General features: G+C 48.2%; 1 protein-coding gene across 5 annotated transcripts in view; it reads left to right on the plus strand.

Annotated features, from left to right (window-relative positions):
* The first annotated feature begins 1,596 nt into the window (after positions 1–1,596).
* LOC112645817 (LIM domain containing preferred translocation partner in lipoma) overlaps positions 1,597–24,460 on the plus strand; it is a 670,895-nt gene continuing 648,031 nt past the window's right edge. For 2 of the 5 annotated variants that reach the window (XM_035710426.2, XM_049105701.1), the window contains exon 1: positions 1,597–1,760. The gene's annotated coding sequence lies outside the window, so the exon portion shown is untranslated. Of the gene's footprint in view, positions 1,761–1,882; positions 1,941–24,460 lie in introns of those variants that run through there. The other 3 variants (XM_049105699.1, XM_049105703.1, XM_049105702.1) reach the window with 2 other exon arrangements.

The following is a 24,460-nucleotide window of genomic DNA, read 5'->3' on the forward strand; positions in this document are numbered from 1 at the left end:
GGATGTCTGAATTCAACGGCTTTGCACAAAGAAGGTGCTCAAGAAATGGTAAGTGCAATAACCTGTGTCTCTATGTTCACTTCTTAAATTCGGGGTTGAAATATATCCCTTCAAATGCAAGAAGAAGCAAGTTCTGGAAGTTTCATGAATAGGTACTCCATCCAGGTCCAGGGATGGGATTTCGGGCCTGCTGGGAGTCAGGGCCTCCTCCTTGGGTGGAAAACACCTCCCCCACTTGTCATGTGACTTGGCTGGGTGGGGGGAGGTGAGTTCCTGAGCTACCTAGCCCTTTACTTTGTGCAAATCGCTTTACCTGTCTTTCATCCTGAGATGATAAAAAGGACTACAATTTATCTCACCTAACACAAAAACCTAATAAACCCGTGAAAAAGCACTTTTATGATGTGCTGAGGTGAGGGATTATTATTTTAGGTATCAGGAGGCCAGAAATAGAAAGAAACAAAGTCTAGGGCCTTGGAGAGCCTTCCAGGCACTAGCTGCTGAACATTACAACCTTTTGACAAAGTAAATGGTGGTTTTCATGGTTGCTCATATTTACAAATGTCAGAGGGGAAAAAAAAAATCGGACTCAAACCTTCCAAGAACAGGCTTGCCTCTATTCAAACCAGTTCACCCAGTTTACAGATTTTTTTTTTTTTTTTTTTTTAAGCTATCAGTACACAGCAAGCTTTCTGGGCTTCCGGACAAGGCTGGGAAGTAAATGTTAAACTGCTGGGGTTCCTGTGAGTGCAGGACAGAGAAAGATGCCCCGAAGCAACTGAAGGTCACGGCCACTCAGGGCTGTCGGTCAGACCCTTCCAGGAACTGGCTGGGGGGCCAAGAGAAGCTAGAAAGCTCTTCACTGGGTGGTCCGCACGGGCCTAAGGGCAGGTGGCCGGTCCCCCCCCCCCCCGCCCCCGCCCCCGCCAGCTCAGGGGGACCAGGCGAGCCTGGGCCTGGGCCGGGCCCCGCGGCAGCGGCGGGAACGAGGCCGGAGGCTGCGCATCCGGGCCCGCGCCGCGATCTGCGTGGTGTGTGACCCTGGGCGAGTCATTCGTCTTCCCGGGCTTCGGTTCTGTCCCGTGTCAGGTGGGCGGGTTGGGAGGTCGACCTCGGCCGGCTCCGCCACCCGGTAGGTTCCGAGTGTCGCCGGGAATCCAGCGCGAGGCTCGGGGGCAGGACCGCGGGAGCGGGTTCGGGGCGGGCCGTCCCCGGCTCAGGCTCCGCGCCCTGCGCCGCGCTCCCACGGCCACCCGGGTGCCCCCTCCTGCAGCCCCTCCGCTCGCCCTTCCTCCTCCGCCGTCTGCTTCCTCTTCCTCAGCGCGGGCAGGGCCTCCGCGCCCGCGTTCCCCTCCTCGCCCGCAGGCGGCCCGCATCCCGCGTCCCGCGTCCCCTCCTCCCCCCCCGGAGGCGGCAGCCCTCGCGCGCCCACCGCCCGGCCCGGCCCGCCCGGCCCGGCCCGCTCCCCCTCCCCCTCCCCCGCGGCCACTCGCGCTCCCATACCTTACATGGGCAAATGCGTGCAGGCAAAGTCAGGAATTCAGGCCCCTGACGTCAGCCTCCAGCTCTCAGGGCACCGCACGGGAGCCCGGGGGAGGGGGTGGGGACGGCGGGAGGGAGGAGGGGGAGAGGCACCAACCAGCAGCCGCTCCAGCCCTGCCGAAGTTTCACTTTTTGTCTGTGGGTCCGCTCCCGGGCCCCGCGCGAGCCTTCCCGGGATAAGCAGCGCCGGCGGGAAGGGGCGAGCCGCGCGCTGCAAGGTAAGGGCGGGCTGCGCGGCCGGGGCGCGGGGCGCGGGGCGCGGGGCGCGGGGCCGGGCGGCCGGGCGGGCGCGGACAATGGGAGGGGGAGTGCCCGGCGCCTCCTCCTCCGCCCGTGCCTCCGCCTCCAGCCGCCGCCGCCGCCGCCGCCGCCGCCGTCCCGGCCGCCTCCTCCCCGAGGTATTGTTGCAAATCCTCCTCCCCCCCCCCCCCGCGCTCCGGGCGCCTCGGGAACCCCCGGCCCTGCGCGGGCGCGAGCGCCTCCGGGGCCGCGGGAGCGCGGGGCGCGGGGCGCGGGGCGCCGAGCCGGGGCCGCAGGGCCCGCGGGGCGGAAGCGCCGGCCGCCGCGCAATCACGGGGCGCACGCATGGGGGAGGGGGACCCCGAGCTCTCGGGGAGCGGCGACCCGGCGCTGGGCGGGGTTGGCGCCCTCCCCCGAGCGCCCCCTGCCCGGGCCTTTCCGGGCGCCCAGGGGGCGGGGCCACACCCAGCCGCCCCGAGCTTTCGCGGAATCTCAGTTGTCACAGTGGAACGGGCCTGGGAGCACGGTCCCTCGAGTGCCCCCATTTCACAGGCGGCTCAGTCGAGGCCCAGAGAGGCGCAGGGCCTCCCCGCCGGGGCTCCCCAGCGGCCGAGCCTGATGGACACGGACGGTCCCGGCCCCTGGTCGTCCGACTCCCAGCCGCTCCCGGCCCCCCCCCCCCCCCGTGTCCCGGGCGCGCGCGGCGGGGAGGCTGCTGGGGCGCAGGCCCTGCCCTCAGGGAGCGCGCAGTCGCCCCGGCGCCAGAGCCGACGTGCCGGGGGAGAGGCGTGGGCGCGGTCTTCAGATCTTTGGCCCCTTTGGGGGGGCCGCGCCGGATCAGGGCCTGGAAGGACAGGGGAGGGGGACTTCTGGAGGCAGCCAGCGACGGGAAGGCCATTTGCGCGGGGGGTGGGGGGGGTGGGGGACTAGAGGACCGGAGAATACTGCATAGAAGGTGGAGAGTGGAGATGAAACTGCAAATGGGACCGCGTCGGGGGTACTGGGGTTGGATGCAGGGGGCACATGAGACGAGATGAGGAGCGGAATGGTGCCTGAGGACTGGACAGAGCGACGCCTTTGGGACTTGGACTGCCCCGGGAACCGAAAGGCCTCTGGCTTCCCTTTCCCTTCCCCGGGGATCCACTGCCTTCCTGCCCCGAACTACAAAATGCAAACATTTAGGGTCATCGCTGAGCTACTTTCCTAGTACCGGACTCCCTTAACTTTGTTTCCAGTCCTTTTCAAAGTTGCTTGCCTGCTAATGAAACTCATTCTCACCAAGGTGTTAGTGACTTAATGGTGGCTTACCTTTCCCAGCACTTGTGCATTTTAAGAAGGTCTCTAAGTAGAAGGAGGGAAGGCGGCTAACTGTCCTCCCCCCAGTTCCTCACCCTACCTCACCTTTACAGGTAGGAAAACAAACATAATGGCCCAGAGGAGGTGGGTGCTAGTTCTGGAGGTGGATGGTAGGGGGAAGGGCATAACTCAAAACAGGGTTCTCTCCACCCCACAACCAGCCTGCCTTCCTTCCAGGTTAAAAGGGGTCAGTTAAAAGGAAGAGCGCGTTTCTTGCCTTTAATCTTTCCAAGGCAGTCCCCCATCCAAAACACCCAGGCTTTTATAGTCTAGAATGTAGGTTCTAGATGGGAGATGAGTAGTTGGGGTGAGCTGTCCTACATGGTTGAGGGCACCCCTTTGGGTCAGGCATTCACCCAGGCTCCTGCTCTTTCTAACGTGGGTGGGCCTAGAGTTGGCTTTGGGGATGATCGGAGGGAGGAGAGACTGAGTTGCTGAGCTGGTTACCGTGGCTGGGACTGAGTAGGACCCTCTTTGTGGTGACATATTCTGGGGGGGAAGTCACTGTTCCGGGAAGGTAGACAGTCCCAGGCAGTGGTTGGTGGCGAGGAGGCCTCATTATGAAGGGAGTTTGGATGTGACTTGAAGTCCTCTTTTGAGGGTTTTGATCACGCTGGGACATGATTGAGAGGGGGAGGAACTGGCATTGGGAAGCTTCCTGCTGCCCAGTTCCAGCGAGAGGCAATAATTTGGCCTAAGAGAATTCTCAGTGGGTGTTCATTCATTTCCTTGGCATATATTACTGAGTACTTATTATGGGCCATTGGCAAATATGAGAAATTTGTAGCAGGTTTCTGTATTTTACTGAGACAAATAAATTTTATTTCATCAATTCTAAAACACACTTCACATTTTAATATGACTGAAATTGGGTTCTTTTATAATCACAGATGTGTCATAGCTGAGCAGTTTTTCATTCTAAGTTGATAATGGTACATCTTAACAGTTGATGGTTAGATTTGATAAAATTTGTTCATTATACCCTTTGTGAATGTGCAAGGCTCTGCACGTTATTAAACAGTTTCCCATCAGATATTCCATTTCGATATCAAAAAAATCCCCTGAGAATTGTGTCTGGTGACACTCTCATCTGCATGCGAACCTTTGCCCAAGGTCACACGGCTAATTAGAGTTGTGCTCAAAATTACAGCCCAGAACTTTGACTCTTGGTGTTAATATGTGACTTTATTTTACTGTGAACCTGGCCCCAATTAGTTGGGAACAGGGAAGAGTCCGATTGGATTTGATTTCAGAACTATGGCTTAAGATGCTGGGCTGAGGATGGGCTTTTTTGGTCAAGACAGAAGATGCCTGGTGACATGTAAAAGCAGGGGATGGAGCACACAGCTAATTTTTACACAGAAAGGAGAAGAGCAGTGAGTGCATGAGGTTCCCAAGTTCTGGAACTGGTTGGCCTGCCCGTGAGGAGCACAAGTGTGTGTATGTGTGTGCACGCACGCTTTTGCACGTGCTGTCATAAAGGTTTGTTTTAGCTGCTCGGCACTGAGGAGGGTCGACTTCAGGGAAAAAAAACACAGAGGGAGTGGTGTCTGGAGACAATCTTTAGGGCTAAGTAGGACTCGCCCGCGTGGAAGAAGCCCAGGTAGGACACAGATGTGTTGGGCATATGTGGTCATAGGGAAGGCTCATGCACGAGGCCTTGTTTTGAATGAGCAGCACGAAGAGGGCTGTGGGAAATGGAAGTTTAAATTTAAATTTAATTTGCTAAGTAGATTTAAATTTATCTTGTAGGCTACAGGGTCATTACATGCTTCTCTAGAGATTGACTTGAGAACAAGCCGGGGTGGGGGTTCTGGAAGCATCCCTGGGATTAGGGATTTGGGTGGTAATGCAGGAAGCACATTTAGTGACTGTTTGAGCGAACCTGAGACTTTGACCCTGGTCAGTAATGAGGAGTCCTAGCCGAGTGTGTGCATTGGTGGGTGGGTAGGTGGGTGTGCGCCGGCGGGGACTTCTGGAATGTGGTGTTGGAAGGTTGTGCCTTGCTGGAGGAATCCCAGGTGAGGAAGGAGGAGGTAAGGCTGTGCTGAAGCTGCTCTCTGCGTGGAAGTCTGTGGGCTGGAAGTTGTGTGTGAGGGAGAGGTGAGGCAAGGGAGAAGGGAATGGAAGCGTGTTATGGGAGTCTGGTCCACGCTTCCTGGATGCGCGGTGCGAGTGGCTGGGGTGTGCATTCCTTTGCGGGTCACAGAACTGAGACAGAAGGCTGCCTTAGTGAGGAGGACTTCACCTCTCCTCACTTTCTGTGAATAGGGTGGGCTGGTGGCAGGAGGCTTAATGGGATTCATGCTTGGCAGCAGGTAAGCCACAGAATTGAAGCTGGAAAGCGTTAATTTTTTTTTAATCATTCTTTCTTAATAATAATAGTAATAATAATGTAATGATTATTTTGATGATATCCTGAGTGCTTCCCATGTGCGTGTGTAATTCTTATACTGATTGATTAAAGGAGACTTTATGATTATCGGTCTTATTTTGCAGATGAGAAAATGAGCTTTTGGTTAAGTTAGGTCACACAGCTGCTAGTGGCAAGGCTAAGTTGCAAGCCTTTACCTGATCTATAGCTTCTTCACCATTCTCTGTGTCCATAGAATGGCAAGTGCAAATCTGTGGTGTTTTCCAGGGTTCTTCCTTGGAATACAATTGAGTGCACATGCACTGGGCCCTGTGGTTTAAGTGGAGTTTAAGTGCACAGTCAGGGGTTTAAGTGCATGAACAGGCTTCTCATTTCCCCATGGTGCTTGCTGCCCAGCTCTTCTCTCTTAAGACACTACCATCCCCTCTACCCTTTCGGTGTCTTCTCTCCCCAAACCCAGCCGCACAGAACAGAGCCTCTCTAGCACATCATCTGCACCTCTCCCCACATCCTTCCCTCCTTGGCCCTCTGTCATATAAGGATTTGATGTATCCCTATAGAGAGGCAGTTGGGGCAATAAAATTACAAAGTAGGGAAGTGAGGGAGGATCTTGATCCCTGACATTGCCCTTGACCTGTGGCTCTTCTGGATGTCCACAGTGCTGGATGTCCTCTGCACTTGAGCTGAATAGCCCCTGTTGGATCCTTCCTACCCTTCCTTGGGTCACACACACTCCTTCCTGCAAGATGGCCTTCTGGCTCAGGACTCTGAGGCATCAATTCCAGTTCTTCCTGTCATCTACCTGCCTCAGATGGGTCGTTTGCATTTCTGTGACTCAGAGATAAAGGCATTTTCAGGTGAGGAGACAGATGCTAGAAATGGTACTCAGTAAAGTAAACAGGACCTTGGCTATCTCATCTTTGAACCCCTCTGGTCTCTGGTGCTCTGAAGATGTTCAGTACTGGCTGTTAAATGAATGAACGGCATTTACGGACACAATGTAGGCACCAGTCACCAATTGACTTTATATGTTTGTTCCACTTTAAAATAAGCTCCCCGAGGATTTCAAGAATGCCTACTTTGTTAATGGTCATATACCCAGGCCCAGAAGAGTGCCTGTCACATGGTAGGTGCTTTGGAATTATTGGTTAGATGAAGAAAGAGATCGATGTAGTTCACTGCAACTACAAGATAGTAGTGATGGGAGAGAGAGACTTTGGCTCACCCAGAAGCTTGGGCCTGTGGAGTCATAGGACTGGGTGCAAGACCACTTAGGCCGTAGCTGCCACAGTGGCATTGGGCAGTCCTGCTGTCAGGGTGAAGACTAGAGCCTGGGAGTGTAGAGGGGAGTCTCTCAATGCGCCATTCTAAGGGTGAGTGCATTTACAGCTGCCCTTTCAGTTTTCCTTCCATAGCCAGGTGGTTGTATTGACCTTGAACCTTCCTTTGTTTCCTCCATCCGTGCCTGTGCTGTTCTGTTTGCCTGGTTGCAGGCTGCCCGGAGTCTCTGCCTGTTGTAAACCTGTGACCCTTTAAATTCAAGGCCCAAACCCACTTTGTGCCATGAAGCCATTCCTGGGCTCCTTGCCCCCTTGTCCTCACATATATGTGTGCTCACATATACCTCAGTATCTTGTATTCAGTGAAGCTTGGGGGATTCACGTGTGCCAGGCACAAATACTGGATTCTGGCTGACAAAGACAACCCAGGCTCTGTCTCTACGGCTCTTTATTCCAGTATAGGAGAGAGACTAAAGTAGAGCATGGTAAGGCCCTACCAGAACGATGAATGAAGGAGCACTGAGAAAGGAATGACCCACCACCTGAAAGAGCAGGAGAATGCTCATGGAGAAGACATTGGGTTGGGTTTTGACGAGTGAGTAGGAGTTCATATGGCGGACAGAGGTGGAAGAGTTTTCCAGATAGAGGGAGATCTAGGTATAGTCCCGAGGGCTTAAAGTGTTTGGTGAATAGAAGTGTGTGTTTGGAGCTCATGGTGGAAGGTGGGGCTGGCTTGGGAAGGTTAGGTGTGAAAGGATGATGGCAGTTGAAGGGGGGCAAGAGGGCTTTTATTACTTTTTGAGCCAAGAAGAGCTTTGGTGGATCTGTGTTTCAGAGAGCTCTAGTGGCAGAGCGGTAGCAGGTCAAGCCCAGAGGCAGGTAGCCCCTTTAGGAGGCTGCTGATAAGTTCCAGGGTGGGTGATAGTAGGTCTGTACCAGCCCGGCAAAGAAAAGAGGGAGCAACGGATTCCAGGAGCTGTTTGCTGTTAGAATCCTATCAAGCAGCTTAGTTCCTACTCTTGTCCTTCTAAATATTTGCCAGCTTATCAGCCTTGGCTGGAAAAAACTTCTATGTGAGAAAAGCTTATAGGCAGTAGAAGCAGCAGCTGAGAGCCAGCAGCCAGTTCCTGCCTTAGAAGCGTGGGCTGGGCCTTCGTGGCTAGAGCAACCGGATCCCTCATTGTACAGGTGAGGAAACTGAGGCCCTGGGAAACGGGCATACTGCTGTGTCACATCCTTGTCAGCTGAGCTGGAGTTGGGCCACAGCCCGTACTCCCAGGCCAGATCTCTTTCAACGGTGCTTTTTTTTTTTTTTTGAATTTTATTTCAAAGGTGTTTTTGATTCTGTGTCTGCTGAGCCTGGCCTGACACATTGGTCTCTGCCCTAACTCCACCCCCACCCCCAGGTCTTTGCTTTGGAGAATTTGGGAGGGGGCATAACTTGGAGATCATTGTAACTGGGCTTGAACCTTGTGCTTTGCACCTTGAAACAAGGTGATCAAGATGGTTCACTTTGAGTGGGTGTGTGGTTGAGGATTGATTTCTTTTACTGCTGTGTATGCCCTTCTTTTCTTTTCTTTTCTTTTTTTTGGGAACCGGGGTTCTGACTCCATGTGTGTGACAGCCCCCAGCCACACCCCTCCCAGTCCCCTTTCATTTTTTTACCTATTTTTTGCTTGCATAAAGGTTTTGAGGCTGCCAGTATTAGATGCATTACAGGGTAGATGCTCTTGCTTTTCCTTTCCCTGTTAAACCTACCCCATCATAACCTATCCCACAGAACCCATTAGCATTGCGTTGCCTTCATAGCACTTTTTATGTGGCAGATGCATTTTACAATCATTTTTATTACTTAGCTCCCAATTGGAATCCAAGAGATGGATCAGCAGGGTCAGTCTTGTCTTGGAACATCTCTGAGCTTCGGTTACCTTCAAATAGAGATCTTCTATCTCAATGCACTTGTGAGAACCAGAGGGATTTCTGTAACAGTGCTTTATAAACCATAGTGCAGTGTGCACATGTGGCAGTTTCTGGTGCTCAGCACGGGGTCTGGCACACAGCAATGATACCTTACCCTACCGGTGAGGATGGTGGGATTTAGACCCAGGCAGCTGCTCCAAATTCAAATGGTGGCTGTAGTGCTTCCTGGGATGGTCCCAGGCGTGATTTACTTGACTTAGTCATTTTTAGACTTCTTATTGGTGAGGGCATCACTATTGAGAGTAGTGCACCCTGCAAAGTGGGCTGAGCACTGCAGGCAACCATGGCTCTTCCAGGCTGTGTGACTTCCCTTCTTCTATTGCAACCATCCCACATTCTCATGGGGTTTGTGTGCTGTTTGCACTTCTGGGCCCCTGCAAGGTTTGCTTCCTTTGCAGGAATTGCGTGTGTCATGGCCTCACTTCAGAGCCCACTGTGGCTAAAATGGAAAGCTGGTATGGAAGAGCAGGTGCTCGTCCTCCCTCAGAAGCTTGCGTGGGAACTGTTCATGGTGTAGGTCAGCAAGAGGATCAGGACAGGGTGGGGTTCTTTCACTGACCTTCAGGAAGTGTGTTTTGGCCTTATTCCACCCCTAGAATGGGCACTTTCCCTGCCATAGCCATTGTTAGCATTCCTTAATCACTCAGGCCATTAACCAGCAGATAACTGCCATGTCGAAGAGCTTTGGGAGATAGAGGTACCCACCTCCTTAGGAGAAGGTGGCTGTGGGCCGATGTAGTGTGAGTTTTTTGGCACCGTTAGGACACCACTTTGTGGATGTTAAGGGATTCTTGTCCTTAATGTTAGCCTCAGTTTTCTTGTCTGTTAAAGTGGCTGTAGCAACTGTATTTGGCTAACAGGTGGAGGGACTGAACTCTCTGGCCCGCCCAGCCCAGCCCTGGTTTATGTCTGTGTCTAGCGTGGGACTGCTAGTGACCCCCTCACTCCCCAAAGTGTTCTGATTTGGAGGGTAGATTGTATGGTCGCCCTACTTGTAGGTGAGAGTTGAGGGAGTAGGGCAAGAAATGGGCATGAGGCTAGGCCCATCATAGTGACTCAACAAATAGCCACTGTTTTTGTTAGAAGAGATGCTACACGCTCAAGAAATGTTGGTTCAGTGAACTACTTTTGTAAGGTAAGGTTTGAGGATTTTAGAAGATGTCAAGACTGCAGGCACGTGGGCTCTATCAGGGTCGATAGGAACATGTTGATGCCATCAGAATGTAAGAAGGTTTTGCCACAAGGGTGGTACAGTAGATGACGGATGGGGTGTGCAAGTGTACTGAATGTGTGTGGGAGCTTGTTGGAAGGACTGGGTCTTAGGTTAGATGTTGGAAGACAGGAGGCATGCAGTGGGGCAGCTAAAATTGCTCTGGCTACTAAAGCTAAAGAAACAAAATTGACTCTGTCCATGTCTAGCCTCGAGCTGGGTTTTTGAATCATTTATTTTTCATTCATTGGCCCATCTTGATAATGATCTCTGACTACAGCTGTGGAAGCCCAGTGCGGTACTAAATTCTGTGCCAAGAAGTCACCAGTGGAACCTGCACTTATCCTTCCTAATGAATTTCCACTGAAGATGGTTCTTAAGTTCCCAGGAAGGAAAACAAAACTTCGTTGGCACCTGGAGCTTTTGTCTTGTTTGGTATGAAAACGAGTCATTTGCAAGAAGTGCAGCAGGGAGTTGCCACTAACAGGGCGGGGTGTGTGTGCCCCGACTCGTGGGAAAGGCAAACTGAAGGGATCTGGAGGGTAAGTAGCACCTTTTCTTAGAATGAGGTGAAAGGTAGGTCAGCTTTCCAGATGTCTGGCCATTTCCCAGCTGGAAACCTCTCTTCTTGACCGCAGCCTTGCAGCTTTACTTGGGGGAATATTAGGGTTCCAGTAATGACGGTGAGGCAGGACCCTAAAAGATACATTTGTCCATAGATCTGGTGCACTCAGTACTCATTCATTGGATACTGTGCCGGATGTATTTGTGAATGAATGAGTGAAATTCTGGTCTGGGTTTTGGGGATGGAAAATGCATGCAAAAAGTATTTGGTGGTTCTCACTGGATGGTGACTGACTCTAGGGACCTGGGGGAAACTTGACAGATGAAGAGACTGTCATTTAATTGGATTTCGAAAGATGAGTGGGAATTTGATGGGCAAGAAGAGCATAGGGCAGTTAGGTAAGGGAAATAACATGGCAGAGACACAGAGGTGAGAAGGTGCACAGTGTCTTGGAAAATTGGAGTTGTTGGGTATGGACCATCTAGTACAGAGGCCAGAGAAATGAGGGTGAAAAGGTGGGGTGGGGCTGAGATTGAGAAAGGTCTTGATTGCTAAGGGGTTGAGGCTGCACTATGAGAGGAGTATCAAGTAGGGGGCCCTGTGTTTTAGGAGGATCATTGGCTACAGTGTGCTGGATGGGGAGGGAGGGTATTAGTCATGGCAGTGTGTCCTGTAGTAGCCCAGAGGGAAGCTGAATTGGGGTCGAGGCCTTGGACGTGCGTGGATGTTTCGCAGGTTAAGTAGAGGCCCCTCAGTCTTTTCATTTAAACAGGAGGAACGCAGACCTTGAGCAGGTAAAGCATGCAAAGTCCACAGCCCTGGTGCCAGCATGACCTCCAGGTGATCCCACCCTGTGCTCATTGTCTGTAGAAGGGTGACAGAGTGCCTGGTTGTGGAGATAGCTGTTTGTCAGGGGGAAGATCTCCGTTCCTTCTTATCTTTTAAGAATTCCATGAAATCTCTTAATTCTGGATGGGATTGGTTCTTTCTAGAGTTATCGAATCCCTAATCACTGGAGATATTCAAGCAGTAGCTGATTGGAATGTCAGTGACAACTCAGGTATTGATTGAAGACTTGTCGCAGAATGTTTTGGAGGTCTGCCAATCCTGACTTCTTTTTCTTATCCATCCCTCCCTTCCTTCCTCCTCTCTCCGCCCCTCCCCTCTTTCCTCCCTTCCTCTCCTTCTTCCTGGGAGTAGCTGCTTGTAACCATCTTACCCGGGGGTCCTCTGACCATTTGGCTTCTTAGGATCCTCTTAGCTAAATTGGATAACGGGCAGAAAAATTTGAAGATCGATGATTAGGCACTAAGAATGGTGGGCTGTGGTTCATGCAGAGTATCCAGAGAATGACCATTTTGGTGCCAGTAGGTTAATACTCATTCACCAGGGAGATCTTTAGGGCCTGGACTGGCCTGCATGATCCTGATCAAAAGGGAATACAGTTATGACTTTCTACCAGTTGCCATTTTTATAGGGCTTTACTGTGAATTATATGCTTTCCTATGAATTATAGGTAAATCCTCACAACAGTGCTGTGTTATTTACTGTCCAAGTTTTACTGATAAGGATCCTGCAAGAATTTAGTAAGTGTTTGTTGAGTGAATGTATGAATGAATGGATTATGTAAACAAAGTAATAAATGAGAACTTGAGTTTTAAGAATATGTTTAGTAATGGAAAAAGCAAATTGAACTCATGTAAACATTAATCAGTGTGTTATCAAAAGACAAAAAGAACTCATTAAGAATACCTTTACTCAACTACATTAAAAAAAAAAAACACCAAAATACCTCCTACCGAAACTCTTTCACCTGAAAACCTCTCTCTTACCTCTTATAAGACCACAGCCCTAATCTTAACCCCCACAAACCATGTGTCCACGTGTCCACTTTTTTGTATGTGTACAGCATTTCCACTTAATATTATTACAAAAAAGTCTTACTTTTTTTTTTTTTTTTTGGCCTGGGCTTTATAGTCTACATAACTAAAGATTTGTTGAAATTGATAAATGATAAATCGTGCTGTAAATATTACCTATGTGGACAGTGGGATAGCTTTCAGCTTAAACAAATTAAATGCAATTCAATATGTTAAAAAATTGCAGTGTAAACATCAGTGGACAAATAGCTCTCACTTCCTTCTACATTGTGTCCTAAAGACAACTATCTGTTTTTGGCACTTCCACTTACCTGTGACAGTGATTGCCATCTTGTCCCTTGCAGTATGCGTTTATGTGAATATTTTTCTTTCACATGCTCTGGGATGCCGTAGAAAATGCATGGACGGTTGGAGAGGCAGGTTTGGGTTCACATCATGGCTCTGCCACTTGTTAGCCGTGATAACCTTGCATTGGTTCCTTAGCTGTGTGAAAGGGGGTAATAGTGCGTTCCACGTAATGTGGTTGTGGAGGAATTCTGTGGTCAGTGTAGTAAAGCACCAATACCTGCCATGTGGTGCTGCTGGGATGTGTTATTTCTGTCCCCTTTCTCTCTGTCAACCCACCAGATGATAAGACAACCAAGGTCTTTTCCCTGTATTTCCTTGTAGAGCGTGCCCCATAGCAGGTAGACCTTTACCAAATGTTTATTGGCTTGCTAAACCAGTTTTAGGCTCTTTGAAAGGGCAATTATCAGCACAAAATACTGAATATCTCTAATATTTTTCATACCAGTTGCCATGTAGCCTCCGGCAGAGTCATTAGCAATGTGTGAGTCTACTTGTTTCTCTATATCTTCACCAGGATTTAATTTTATAACTTGCATTTGTCTTTGCTAAGTTAATATGTAAGAAGTGGCATTTCATTATTCTTTTAATTTGTATTCCTTTAATTACTGAAAGAATTTCTGATGTAGTGGTTTAGAGGACGTATTTTCCTCTTATGTGAATTGTCAAATAGCAGTATTTAAGTGGGCTAGGGAAGCTTGGTATGAAGGAGCTGAGAATGTTTAGTGTTTTGCATTGTCTGTTCTTTATTTATATATTCGTTTATTCCGTCAGTCAGTGTGTTTTGAGCACCTACTACACGCCAGACGCTGTTCCAGGGACTACACATACTACCCAGAAAAACATAGCGAATCAAGTATGTGATCTGATATCCAAACTCCTCATTTAACATGTGTGGTGTCTGAAGCCTCTGGAAGAGAGAAGTTTATTAACCAGTGCCTGTATAGTGCTCAGTAGCAAAGCCAACCATTTCTTTTCACTGTGATTTCATATGTTCTACATCAGTAGCCTTTTTTATTTTTTTTATTTTTTATTTCATTTTTTTTCATCAGTAGCCTTTTAAGCCATAGAAACATCCTAGAGATTTCAGAATTGTGACACCTAAATGACATCCCCAAACTTTATCTACATTGAGAAAGCAGAGACCTGATTTTTTTGTGTAGGAAATAACGATCACTTGGTTCTTCAGTCTTATATATATATAAACTCCTTCCTAGACTTTTTTTTGCCTCTTACATATATGCTCATTCTTAAATGAATAACCTTATTACTAAAGGTGCCTGGCTGGCTCAGTTGGTTAGGTGTCCGACTCTTAATTTTGGCTCAGTTCATGATCTTAGGGTCATGAGATCGAGCCCTTTGTGAAGTTATGTGCTTAGCGGGATCTGCTGGAGAATCTCTCTTCCTCTCTGCCACTCTCCCCGTCCCCCCCTCCCCAAATAAATAAACAAATCTTTAAGGCAGGACCAGAAAACAAAACAAAACAAAACAAAAAAACCCAATCCACGCAATTTGGGCCAAGTGTGAACCTTTTGGACGTGTTTTTGGTAAACGGAAATAACAGATGACATATTTCTCTATCAAATAAAATAGTCAATTTAGATTTAATAAGGCAGTTATCTTCAGGTAATAAAAATTCAACTAACTTGCCATAACTATCTTGTTTAAAGTCAATTAAGAGCCTCATATTCCTTACTTGCTGGGTAAAATTTAATAGAACTTCAGTTAAGCATTTATTGCTTATTTAATTCAAAATTAAGTTAATCACCACAGTTGGTAACAACCACTGAGTATTTAATTAACATTCAGCAAACTATCTTATTAAGTCTAAATTAGATACAGACAGGTCTTGTTTATCCCCATCACTCTGCAAACACCATCTCCCCACCTCCCACCCCAAAGGGCCTTGGGTTTTCCCATGGCTTTCCTCTTCTGATTTGTCAGCTTCGTTTTCTTCTGGTTGGTACCAATGTGGGCAAAGGAGAAGGGAAGGAAGTAGGAGTTCATTGTGTTATGAGGACTTCTGGCTTAGGGCGGAGGTGAAGAGTTTCTCTTCCATCCGTACTGTTTGATTCCATTCTTTAAGGATTACTGAACACCTTCTTCGTGAAAGACATTCTTGTAGATACTTAGGAAGATCTAGAGGAAGTTTCATTGACATATTTGGCTTTATTTTCTCATCTTAAAAATGAGATGATTAGGTTTAGTGCCTTCATTTCACACATATTTGTTGACCTCTAGTTTGTAACTCTTTGCTGTGTGTCAGGATGCCATGATGATTTGGAGACGGTCCTTGCTTTCAAAGAAGACACACACTCTAGTAGGAGAGGTGTGGTAGGATAAATATTGGGCAAGATGCTGAAGAGTCTTAGAATGATGTGATTCTTTGACGTACTATTTCCTCAAGTCTTCAGACTGTTCTATGAGAAAAAGGTCCTAGAGCCAACTAAGTTTGGTAAAGTCCAAATTAAACAAAATTAAATGGGTACCTTTACCATGGGACTCTCTGGGCCCCATACCATGACATTTGTTTCTCAAAGTTATTTGATCAGAGAGTCCCTATATTGTCCCCCTCCTCTTTTATTTATTTATTTTTTTAAATCCTTCTAGGACAAAGCATAGTGTTTCAGTGTGCTTTGGGAAAAGGTACAGTGAGCCATGGATCCTGTCTAAAGCGTCTGAGCCCAGGAGGGGTTGGAAGGGTTGGAAGTTCTACTGTGTATGAGAGGTACGCTGCCACAGTGGTTGATGTCGGACATCGAGACGTATGGCTACGGTTGAGGGTGTGAAATCCGAGCAGGAGGGCTGGGCTTGTGAAGGAGGGACAGTTGTGTAAGCAGAGGGGCCTGGAGGATTGGCAAGAGTCACCAGGAATGGGACAACTCTGAAATTCGGATGTGACTGGCTTGGTTGAGATGCCCTTAAGCCATGGACACAATTTGGACTGCTATTCGCCATAGCCTAAACCTGGAGAGGTGAGAGGCAGCAGAGTTTTTGGTGCAGAACTCTGCTTTAGACCGTGTTCCAACCGAGTGACTGCCCATCCGCACAAGCCATCGTTTCTGTAAGGCGTTCTGACCCTTGTCTGGGGCAGAGCCTCTTGTCTGTGAATCCTGGTCTCCCAGGAGTGAGTCAGGGCTCGTCATGGATAGCTTCATCCCAGCAGGTCTCATTTCCATGTACCCTATCACATATCCTTTCTCCTTCTTCCCGTCCTCTTATTCTGATGAGCCGACCATCTTCATTTTTCCTTCTTACTCTTTTGTTTCATCATTTTCATCTAAGGTGAGCTACCAAATAAAAAAGTTAGAAAACTATAAAAAAAAAAAAAAAAAAAAAAAAAAGGGATCCCTGGGTGGCGCAGCAGTTTGGCGCCTGCCTTTGGCCCAGGGCGCGATCCTCAAGACCCAGGATCAAATCCCACATCGGGCTCCTGGTGCATGGAGCCTGCTTCTCCCTCTGCCTATGTCTCTGCCTCTCTCTCTCTGTATGACTATCATAAGTAAATAAAATAAAATAAAAAAGTTAGAAAACTAAGGTGAGCTACCTTTTTATATTCTTCCTGAAAAGACATCTGTTTCATTTAAAATGATGCTACCAGTTTTCTCATCTGCAGTAGCAACCAGCAGATAAAGTGGAGGGCAATCTACAAATCTGATCCATGGTATCATGGAGATCTGACCTCAGGCTGTGCTCTTACGTCCGTATCTTATTACCCATTTCTGTATGGAAAGGAGCACAGGCAAGGAATGGGGAAGATCAGTGTTTTCTTTCTTTCTTTCTTTCTTTCTTTCTTTCTTTCTTTCTTTCTTTCTTTCTTTCTTTCTTTCTTTCTTTCTTTCTTTCTTTCTTTCCTTCCTTCCTTCCTTCCTTCCTTCCTTCCTTCCTTCCTTCCTTCCTTCCTTCCTTTCTTTCTTTCTTTCTTTCTTTCTTTCTTTCTTTCTTTCTTTTCTTGATTTTCTTTATTTTGGAGAGAGAGAGAGAGAGAGAGTGTAAACAAGCAAAGGGAGGGTCAGAAGGGGAGGGAGGGGGGTAGAAACTCAAGAAGACTCCACATGGAGCATGGAGCCCAACACGGGGCTTGGTCTCAAGACCCTGAGATGATGACCTGAGCTCAAATCAAGAGTGAGATGCTTAACTGCCTGAGCCTCCCAGGTGCCCCTGTATTTCTGATTCCATTTTGAGTATGAGGTTCCCCAGGCTGAGCCTCAGTTTATCTATCAATGAGACGTTAGACTTAGAGCCCTTTCAACTAAAAAATTGTTGAGTGTTAACAATGGTTGAGTCAACCCAAGTTGAAGTCAACCTGGATTATTTGATCAGATGTATATCTTTGTGCCTGGCAACACAAGGAAATGCTCAGTGAACGTAGTTCCATGCCCATAGGTGGTAGACATTCAGTGAACATTGGTTCTTCAATACCCTGCCTTCTTCTGGACTCATTTTCTTTATATTGCCTGTTGCTTTTTTATCCTTTATCTTTCTCCTCTGCCCCTCCCAGGCTTCTCTCTTCTTTGCCTGCGCTCCCTCTGCTGTATTTTCCTCCCATTCCCCAGCTGGATAGCTCCCTCTATCCCCATCTCTTCAGGTATTCATTTTTCCCCTTCTGGCTCTGCCCACAGAGGTATACACTCCAGAACTTTCTTTCTTTCTTTTTTTAATTGTAATTTTAATTTTTTAATAATATTTTCATTGATTTATTCATGAGAGACAGACAGAGAGAGACATAGGCAGAGGGAGAAGCAGACTCCCTGTGGGGGGAGCCCGGTGCCAAACTTGATCCCAGGACCCTGGGATCACGCCCTGAGCTGAAGGCAGATGCTCAACCACTGAGCCACCCAGGTGCTCCTAGTCTAGAACTTTCTAAGGACAAATGGTGACAATGGTGGGGTATATTGGGGGGGGGTGGTCTTGGCCAGCTGCAGATCTTTCCAGGAGATTCTCTATTCTTCAGAATCATTTCTTTCTTGACTACATATTGTATAATGAATGAGACCAAATCTTGCCCTCAAGGAGCCCACAGTGGAGGTGAGAAGCTGTCTGACTTTTCTTTGACACTTGTTGGACATCAAAGCCAGTGAAGTACATTACAAATCAGAGAGGAGGTTTCCTTCCTTCCTTCCTTCCTTCCTTCCTTCCTTCCTTCCTTCCTTCCTTCCTTCCTTCCTTTCTTTTTTTTTTTTTTTTCTTTCTGAAATGGGGCAATGCACTCCTGTGTTTTTGGCATGGATTCTCAGGGATCTAGGAAAGCTAGTTACCTGGAAAGCATAGGCTTGTTTTGCCCACCATGAAAAGGCAGCTTCAGGGGTACCTGAAGTCAGTTAAGTGTCTGACCTTGGCTCCGGTCATGATCTCAGGGTCCTGGGATGGAGCCCTGTGTCGGGCTGCCTGTAAGTGGGGAGTCTGCTTCTCCCTCTCCCTCTGCCCTTCCCACCACCCATTTTCTCTTTCAAATAAATAAATAAAATCTTTAAAAAGAAGGGAAGAGAAGAGGCAGCTTGTGTGTTTCATTCCACCATCCACTTGGACAGACACTTTGGCGATGAAAATGTCAGCAGGCCGCCTGGCAAGTGGCAGACCAGAGGGCCGGTGGTGCAGATCACCTTGAACGATATGGCAGGGAGCACAGGACACAGCAGAAGCCCCGAGAAGTCGTCCCCATGTGGAGAGGCCATTGGTAATGGCAGTGAGGTTTGGTTCTACTCCAGGAAACATTTTCAAAAGGTAGGAATTTACCCTGAGGGTTATTTTGCTTCCTCTTTGTATTAAACACGAAACTCCCCTTTCAGTCTTGGTGATTGGTCCTTTGGATTTCCCCAGTTACATATGCCTACTTGAAAAATCCAGAAACATGTGGAAAGCTTTGATGTGCATAGTGCTTTCGAGCGTGGGCTCCAGAGCTGGACTGTACCCTGCTCGTACCACTAGAGCAGGCTCTTTCCACTAATACCTACTTGTTACTTCCGTTCGTACCCGACCTGTTCAGGCCTCTGTTGCCTCGTCCGTAAAATGGGAATAACAAAATTGTCGATCTCCTTGTTGTGAGGATTACATGAGTTAATACTCATCGAACCCTCAGAACAGAGCCTGACACGTGCTAAGTCACCCATTCAATATTAGCTACTGTTTTTGTGTATTATCCTAATAGAAAATAGTGATTTGGTGAAGATATATTAGAGATGAGGGGATTTTGGGGGTCATTTTTTTAAAGATCTTGTTTTTAAATAATCTCTCCATCCAACGTGGGGCTCAAACTCACGACCTTGAGATCTAGAATGGCTCGCTCTTCTGAATGAGCTAGCCAGCAGGGCACCCTCCTGGATCATCTTTTTAAATAAACTTTTAATTCTGGGATAGCTCTAAGTTTACAGAAAAGTTGTAAAGATTGTACAGAGAATTTGTGTCTACCCCTCCTCCAATTTCCCTGATTTTTGGTGTCTTGCATTCTCATGGGCCATTTGTTAAAACTAAGAAACTGATATAGGTACTTTGCTATTAGCTAAATTCCAGACTCTGGATTTCACAAGTTTTCCCATTAACATCCTTTTCTTCAGGATATAGTCCAGGGTAGCACATTGCATTTCGTTGTCACATCTCCCTCACCTAGAATGGCTTTCAAGCTTACATCTTTTTTGATACCAAGGGAGGGGACTCTTGGGTGGCTCAGTGGTTGAGCGTCTGCCTGAGGCTCAGGTCATGATCCCAGGGTCCTGGGATCGAGTCCCACATCAGGCTCCCTGCAGGGAGCCTGCTTCTCCCTCTGCCTCTGTCTCTGCCTCTCTCATGAATAAACAAATAAAATCTTAAAAAAAATTAATAGCGAGAGAGGGATTCTTTATGGAGAAGCCTGTTAGAACCCATAATGTTAAGCAGAGAAACTAGAGCCACTGGGGATGAAGTGGGGCAGAGTGGGACCTACCTTTGTTGCCCTCTTCCGCTTCTGTGATTTGGAGGAGCCCTGGAAATGCGAGACTTGACTATCACCACGGTATGGCCTCCTTGTTTTGCGGGGGAGGAGACTGAGGACCCAAAATGGAGAGTTGACAATGCTGGGCGAAGCTGGGGACCTAGGAGGGTCAGGAAAGGATCCTGGCAATGCCCTGATCCTGACTGACCCTGTTGTGGAATGGATGAGTGAGTAGCAGCCAGGGACTCCTTCTCTGTAAAGTGGGTTCAGTGGTCAGTGATACCTCACAGGACTTAATGCCCCCAGAGGAGCACAGTTTTACCTTTGTGAAAATTAAGTGAGCCAAGGTGCTACCTTCAGGGGTGGTAGCCTGAAACACGGTAGGTTCTCAATAAATGTTTGAAAAAAGAAGCCTCACAAATTAGGAAACTTTATCCTGAGGATGTATTTCAAGAAGACTGGGACAAATCCCGACGGCACAAAGGACAGTCATTCATAAGGAAATCTGTGATGCTCAGGAGTGGAAGCAGTGTTTGAGTTTCTGATAAGCAGGATATACTGTCTGTTTTTATTCTTGGAGGCTTTTATCATACAATACTACATTATGTTGCAGTCTGACTTTCACACAAATTGGATCCCAAAACTTCTTACAGGAATTAAAAATACAAACTCGTGGGCAGTATGTGTTTTATAAATTACAGAAAACAGTCGTGTAAAGACATGGCATAGTAAGTGTAGTTAAGGCTGCAGCAGGCACTGATACCCAGGAGGGAGACATGGCTGAGGCAGCCGAGAAGGCACGGGGGGCCGGGAAGCCAGATGAGGAGAGCAGGTGCACAGTGTGCTGGTCGGTGCCGGCAGAGGTGGAGGGAGGCCGTCTTCGGCGGGGCGGCTGGATGAAGAAGCTGGGGCAGTGGCGACAGTGTGAGTGAGAATCCTGGGGAAGTAAACCCTCTGTCTATCCCTAAGACTTTTTTTTTATTCTTTTATTTTAAAGGTGTTATTTTTTAAGAATGGTTTTAGGTTCACAGCAAAATTGGGAGGGAGGTATAGAGATTTCTCATATCCCTCCTTCCCCATCCACACACCTAGTCTATCCACGTCCCCCACCAGAGCGGTAAGTGTGTTACAGTCGAGGAACCTGTGTTTTTGTCTTTGTTTTTTTAAATATTTTATTTATTCATGAGAGACACAGAGAGAGAGAGAGGCAGAGACACAGGTAGAGGGAGAAGCAGGCTCCATGCAGGGAGCCCGATGTAGGACTGGATCGCGGGACTCGATCCCGGGACTCCAGGATCACTTCCTGGGCCGAAGGCAGGCCTAAACTCCTGAGCCACCCAGGGATCCCCAAGGAACCTGTGCTGACACATCATTATCACCCAAAGTCCGTCTTGGTTTAGTACATTCTCTGGGTTTTGGACAAATGTACGATGACACATATCCACCACTGTGTCATACAGACTATGTTGCTGCCCTAAAAATCCTCTGTCATCTGCCTCTTGTTTCCTACCTCCAACCCCAACATCTGGCAGCTACTCATCTTTGTCTCCATGTATATCCATGTAGGATCTTGTAGAACGGGACCAACTGACTTTTGGAACCTAATCCCCATTGCTTTTGCTCACTCTTGCTTCTGTCACACCATTTTCTCAGTCTGGCTGTTCCTGCCATCATCACCCGCTTGAACTGACATTCAAGGTCCAGCACCTCCTCCATGAAGCAGGCCTTGCTTTCTACCTTTTGCCCCTAAGCAGGAAATAATCACTTCCTCCCAACATTCCTTTCTGCCTGGAATCTGGCAGACATATGGCAAATACTTGATGAATGGATGCACGGGTACACAGATGCGCAGAAAGATGGACGGACAGGTTTGACACTGCCCATTGTATGCTCAAATTTAGTTCCTTTAGAATAGGGCTTTAACTTGCTCATCTCTACAACTCCCACCCACAGTATGAGCACTGAGAAGGTGCTCTTCTATTCATCCATCCTTCTATCCAACCCCCTGCCTACGCACCCCCCCCCTCCATCCACATATCTACCTACCCATCCACCCACCAACCTATCCCTTATCCACCCATCCATGCATCCATCCATCCACCCACCCACGTACCTGCCATCCATCCACATACCCACCTACCACCCATCCCTCATCCATCCATCCATCCATCCATCCATCCATCCATCCATCCCATAGGAGACTTTCAGGCACTATTCAGGGTTGTAGCCATGGATGTTCAGTCCATTTGTTGATATTCTGCATAGAGAAAGTAGTATTCTTTGGGATGTGTTTTTATACCTGTAAGGTTTGTCTGTAATTTTTCTTTTTCTTTTGACACAGGGCTAAGGAAGAAATGGTTTGTTTCGTCTGCACATGTCATCAGTGTTCAAAGCAAATGCTCTCTCATTCCTTCAGCTGGCTTTGTGCTAAAGAGAGCTCACTGGGTTTAGAAAGGCACTGTCTCTCAGGGTATGTGGCAGTTCCTTAGTGACTTGCCTTAGGGATAAATGCCCGTTCCAGTGTTTTGAAAGATGGTGCCAGGATGCCACAGTGCTCCTGGTTGGGCTTCCTTGCTAATGTTTTTAGTTTTATTTTTTAATATAGTGACAGAATGAATACCGCTGAGGTGGTAAATGGGAAAAAGAAGTGCAGGGGAGTAAACTGTCTGTTTCTTGGGGCCTTATGTATTAATCACAGGAGGAAGCATCAGTCACGGCCAGATGAGAGAGCCAGGTGACTTACGTTCATGCCAGGATGAAATCAGAGTGGCAAAATCGGGAGGAGTGGATGACGTTCTGCTGGGGAAGCTAAAGGTCCTCAGAGCAGCCGTGCTGGAGGATCAGAGACACCGTATAGCACCGTGGTTCAAACCTAAAGGAGGCCGGAGTCGCCCTGGAGGGTGTACCGCCTGACCCCACGCCCTCTGACTCTGATAACCTCACAGGTTGTGCCGAGGCTGATGGAACCACTGACCTAGGCCAGACCTCTGGTTTCTTTGTTTCTTAGAGATGGGGAAGTGAGACCCGGCGATGGGTGGAAAAGACTTGCCCAGAATCACGCAGCTTGTCCTGCAAAGCTAGAGTCCAAACCAGGAGTCCTGACTTGCAGAATGTTCTATCCTGTCATCAGAGACAGTCCGGGAACTGTGGTATTTTTAGTTCTACTGCAGAGTGACAGCCCAGTTTCACCAGCTTTGCCTGATCTGGTCATAGAGTTAGTTTTCAGGGCCTCCCCTCAGCTCTCTCCGGCTATCTTTTCTTATGCAGTTGAACCACATCTGACCACTGCTGTACCCTAGGAATTGGACTTTTTTTTTTTTTTTTAGGAATTGCATTTGAACTAGAAGTGATGTAGCCCTGTGGTGGTTGGAAGGCGCGCACGTCAGCTACTCAAACCTTGACTACATGATGTAATCGTTTTCTCATCTGAGCACGAGGACAGTGCCACCTCCCAGGGCTGCAGGGAAATGCTGAGCAGCCCTCAGTGTACACTCTGGGGGTGTTAGCATCTGTTGCGATCCTTAGTACTAAAGAGGTTAACTGTGGGCCCAGGCTCTCCTAGTAAGTAGGGGGCTTCCTGATTATTGTAGAGGGAAGCTAGCGACATGGCTTCAGGTTTGGAGCACTGGGTTTCAAGTCCTGACTTTGTTACTTATTTGCTGTGTAGTCTTGGGCACGTCACTGGACCTCTCGGGACTGAGATTTGAAGCAAGTAGACTTTGTTTATGTAATAGGGCAGCGTAAGGAGCAAGGGGAAGGAGGGCAATTGGGAAGAGGTGGAGATCTGTCTACGGGGTATGGGTTTTGGGTTGATGGGGAATGAACCTGACTGAGCAGGGGGCCGGTGGAAGGTGCTGGGTCGCCTGAGGCTTGGTGTTGGAAGGAGCAGCAGGCCTGGGGGTGGTCCAGTGACGGCTGACTAGGCCGGCCTGCCTTGAGAAGAGCTTGCCCACAGTCCAGGAGAGATGTCATCACTCCCGTGCCAGGGTCAGTGGAGAGAGAGCCTCCAGGACTGTGAGCGAGGGGTAGTTGAAGTGAGGTGGGTACCAGTGTTGGAGCGTGACTGGGGAATCTGGCCAGGGTGATGGCATTTGCTTTGGACTGGGGCCTCGAGGCACACTCACGGTATGGGCCAGCTGAGTGATAAGACTCAGGATCGACCGTGACACCTTGGTTGCTGGGCTTAGTGAGCAGTGAAGAGATTAGATTAGAAAGGTGCTGAATATGTTGCTCTATCTTTCATGATGGGTTCAGGCCTGGCTACCAGTTGGGGTGGTCCTGGGGAAGGTAAAGATAAGATCTCGGGCAAGCCTCAGTTTTCTCACCTGTAAAATGGGGATTGTACTGATGTTATCTCTTCTGCCTAGATTAAGGACTAAAGTACAGTTGACCCTGGATAATACAGGTTTAAAGTGCACAGGTCCACTTTTTTGAGGATTTTATTTTTTGATAAATACAGTACAGTACTGTAAATGTGTTTTCCTTCTGATTTTTTTTTTTAAATAACATCTTTTCTGTAGCTTTGTTGTAAGAACACAGTGTGTGATGTATGTAGCTTAACAAATACATGTTAATCGACTCTTTGTGTTATTGGTAAGGCTTTTGGTTGTTTTGGGGAAGTTAAAAGTTATGCACAGATTTTTGACTGTGCAGAGTTGGTGCCTCTAAGCCCCACATTGTTCAAGGGTCAACTGTACTTGTCTGTGGGAAGGCACTTCTTGCTTAAGGGGCACCAGACCAGTGTGTGTTGTCCCTGTTGCAGGGAAGCCCAAAGAGCAGGA

This window comes from Canis lupus, chromosome 34, assembly GCF_003254725.2.
Source record: "Canis lupus dingo isolate Sandy chromosome 34, ASM325472v2, whole genome shotgun sequence".
NCBI classification, from domain to species: domain Eukaryota; kingdom Metazoa; phylum Chordata; class Mammalia; order Carnivora; family Canidae; genus Canis; species Canis lupus.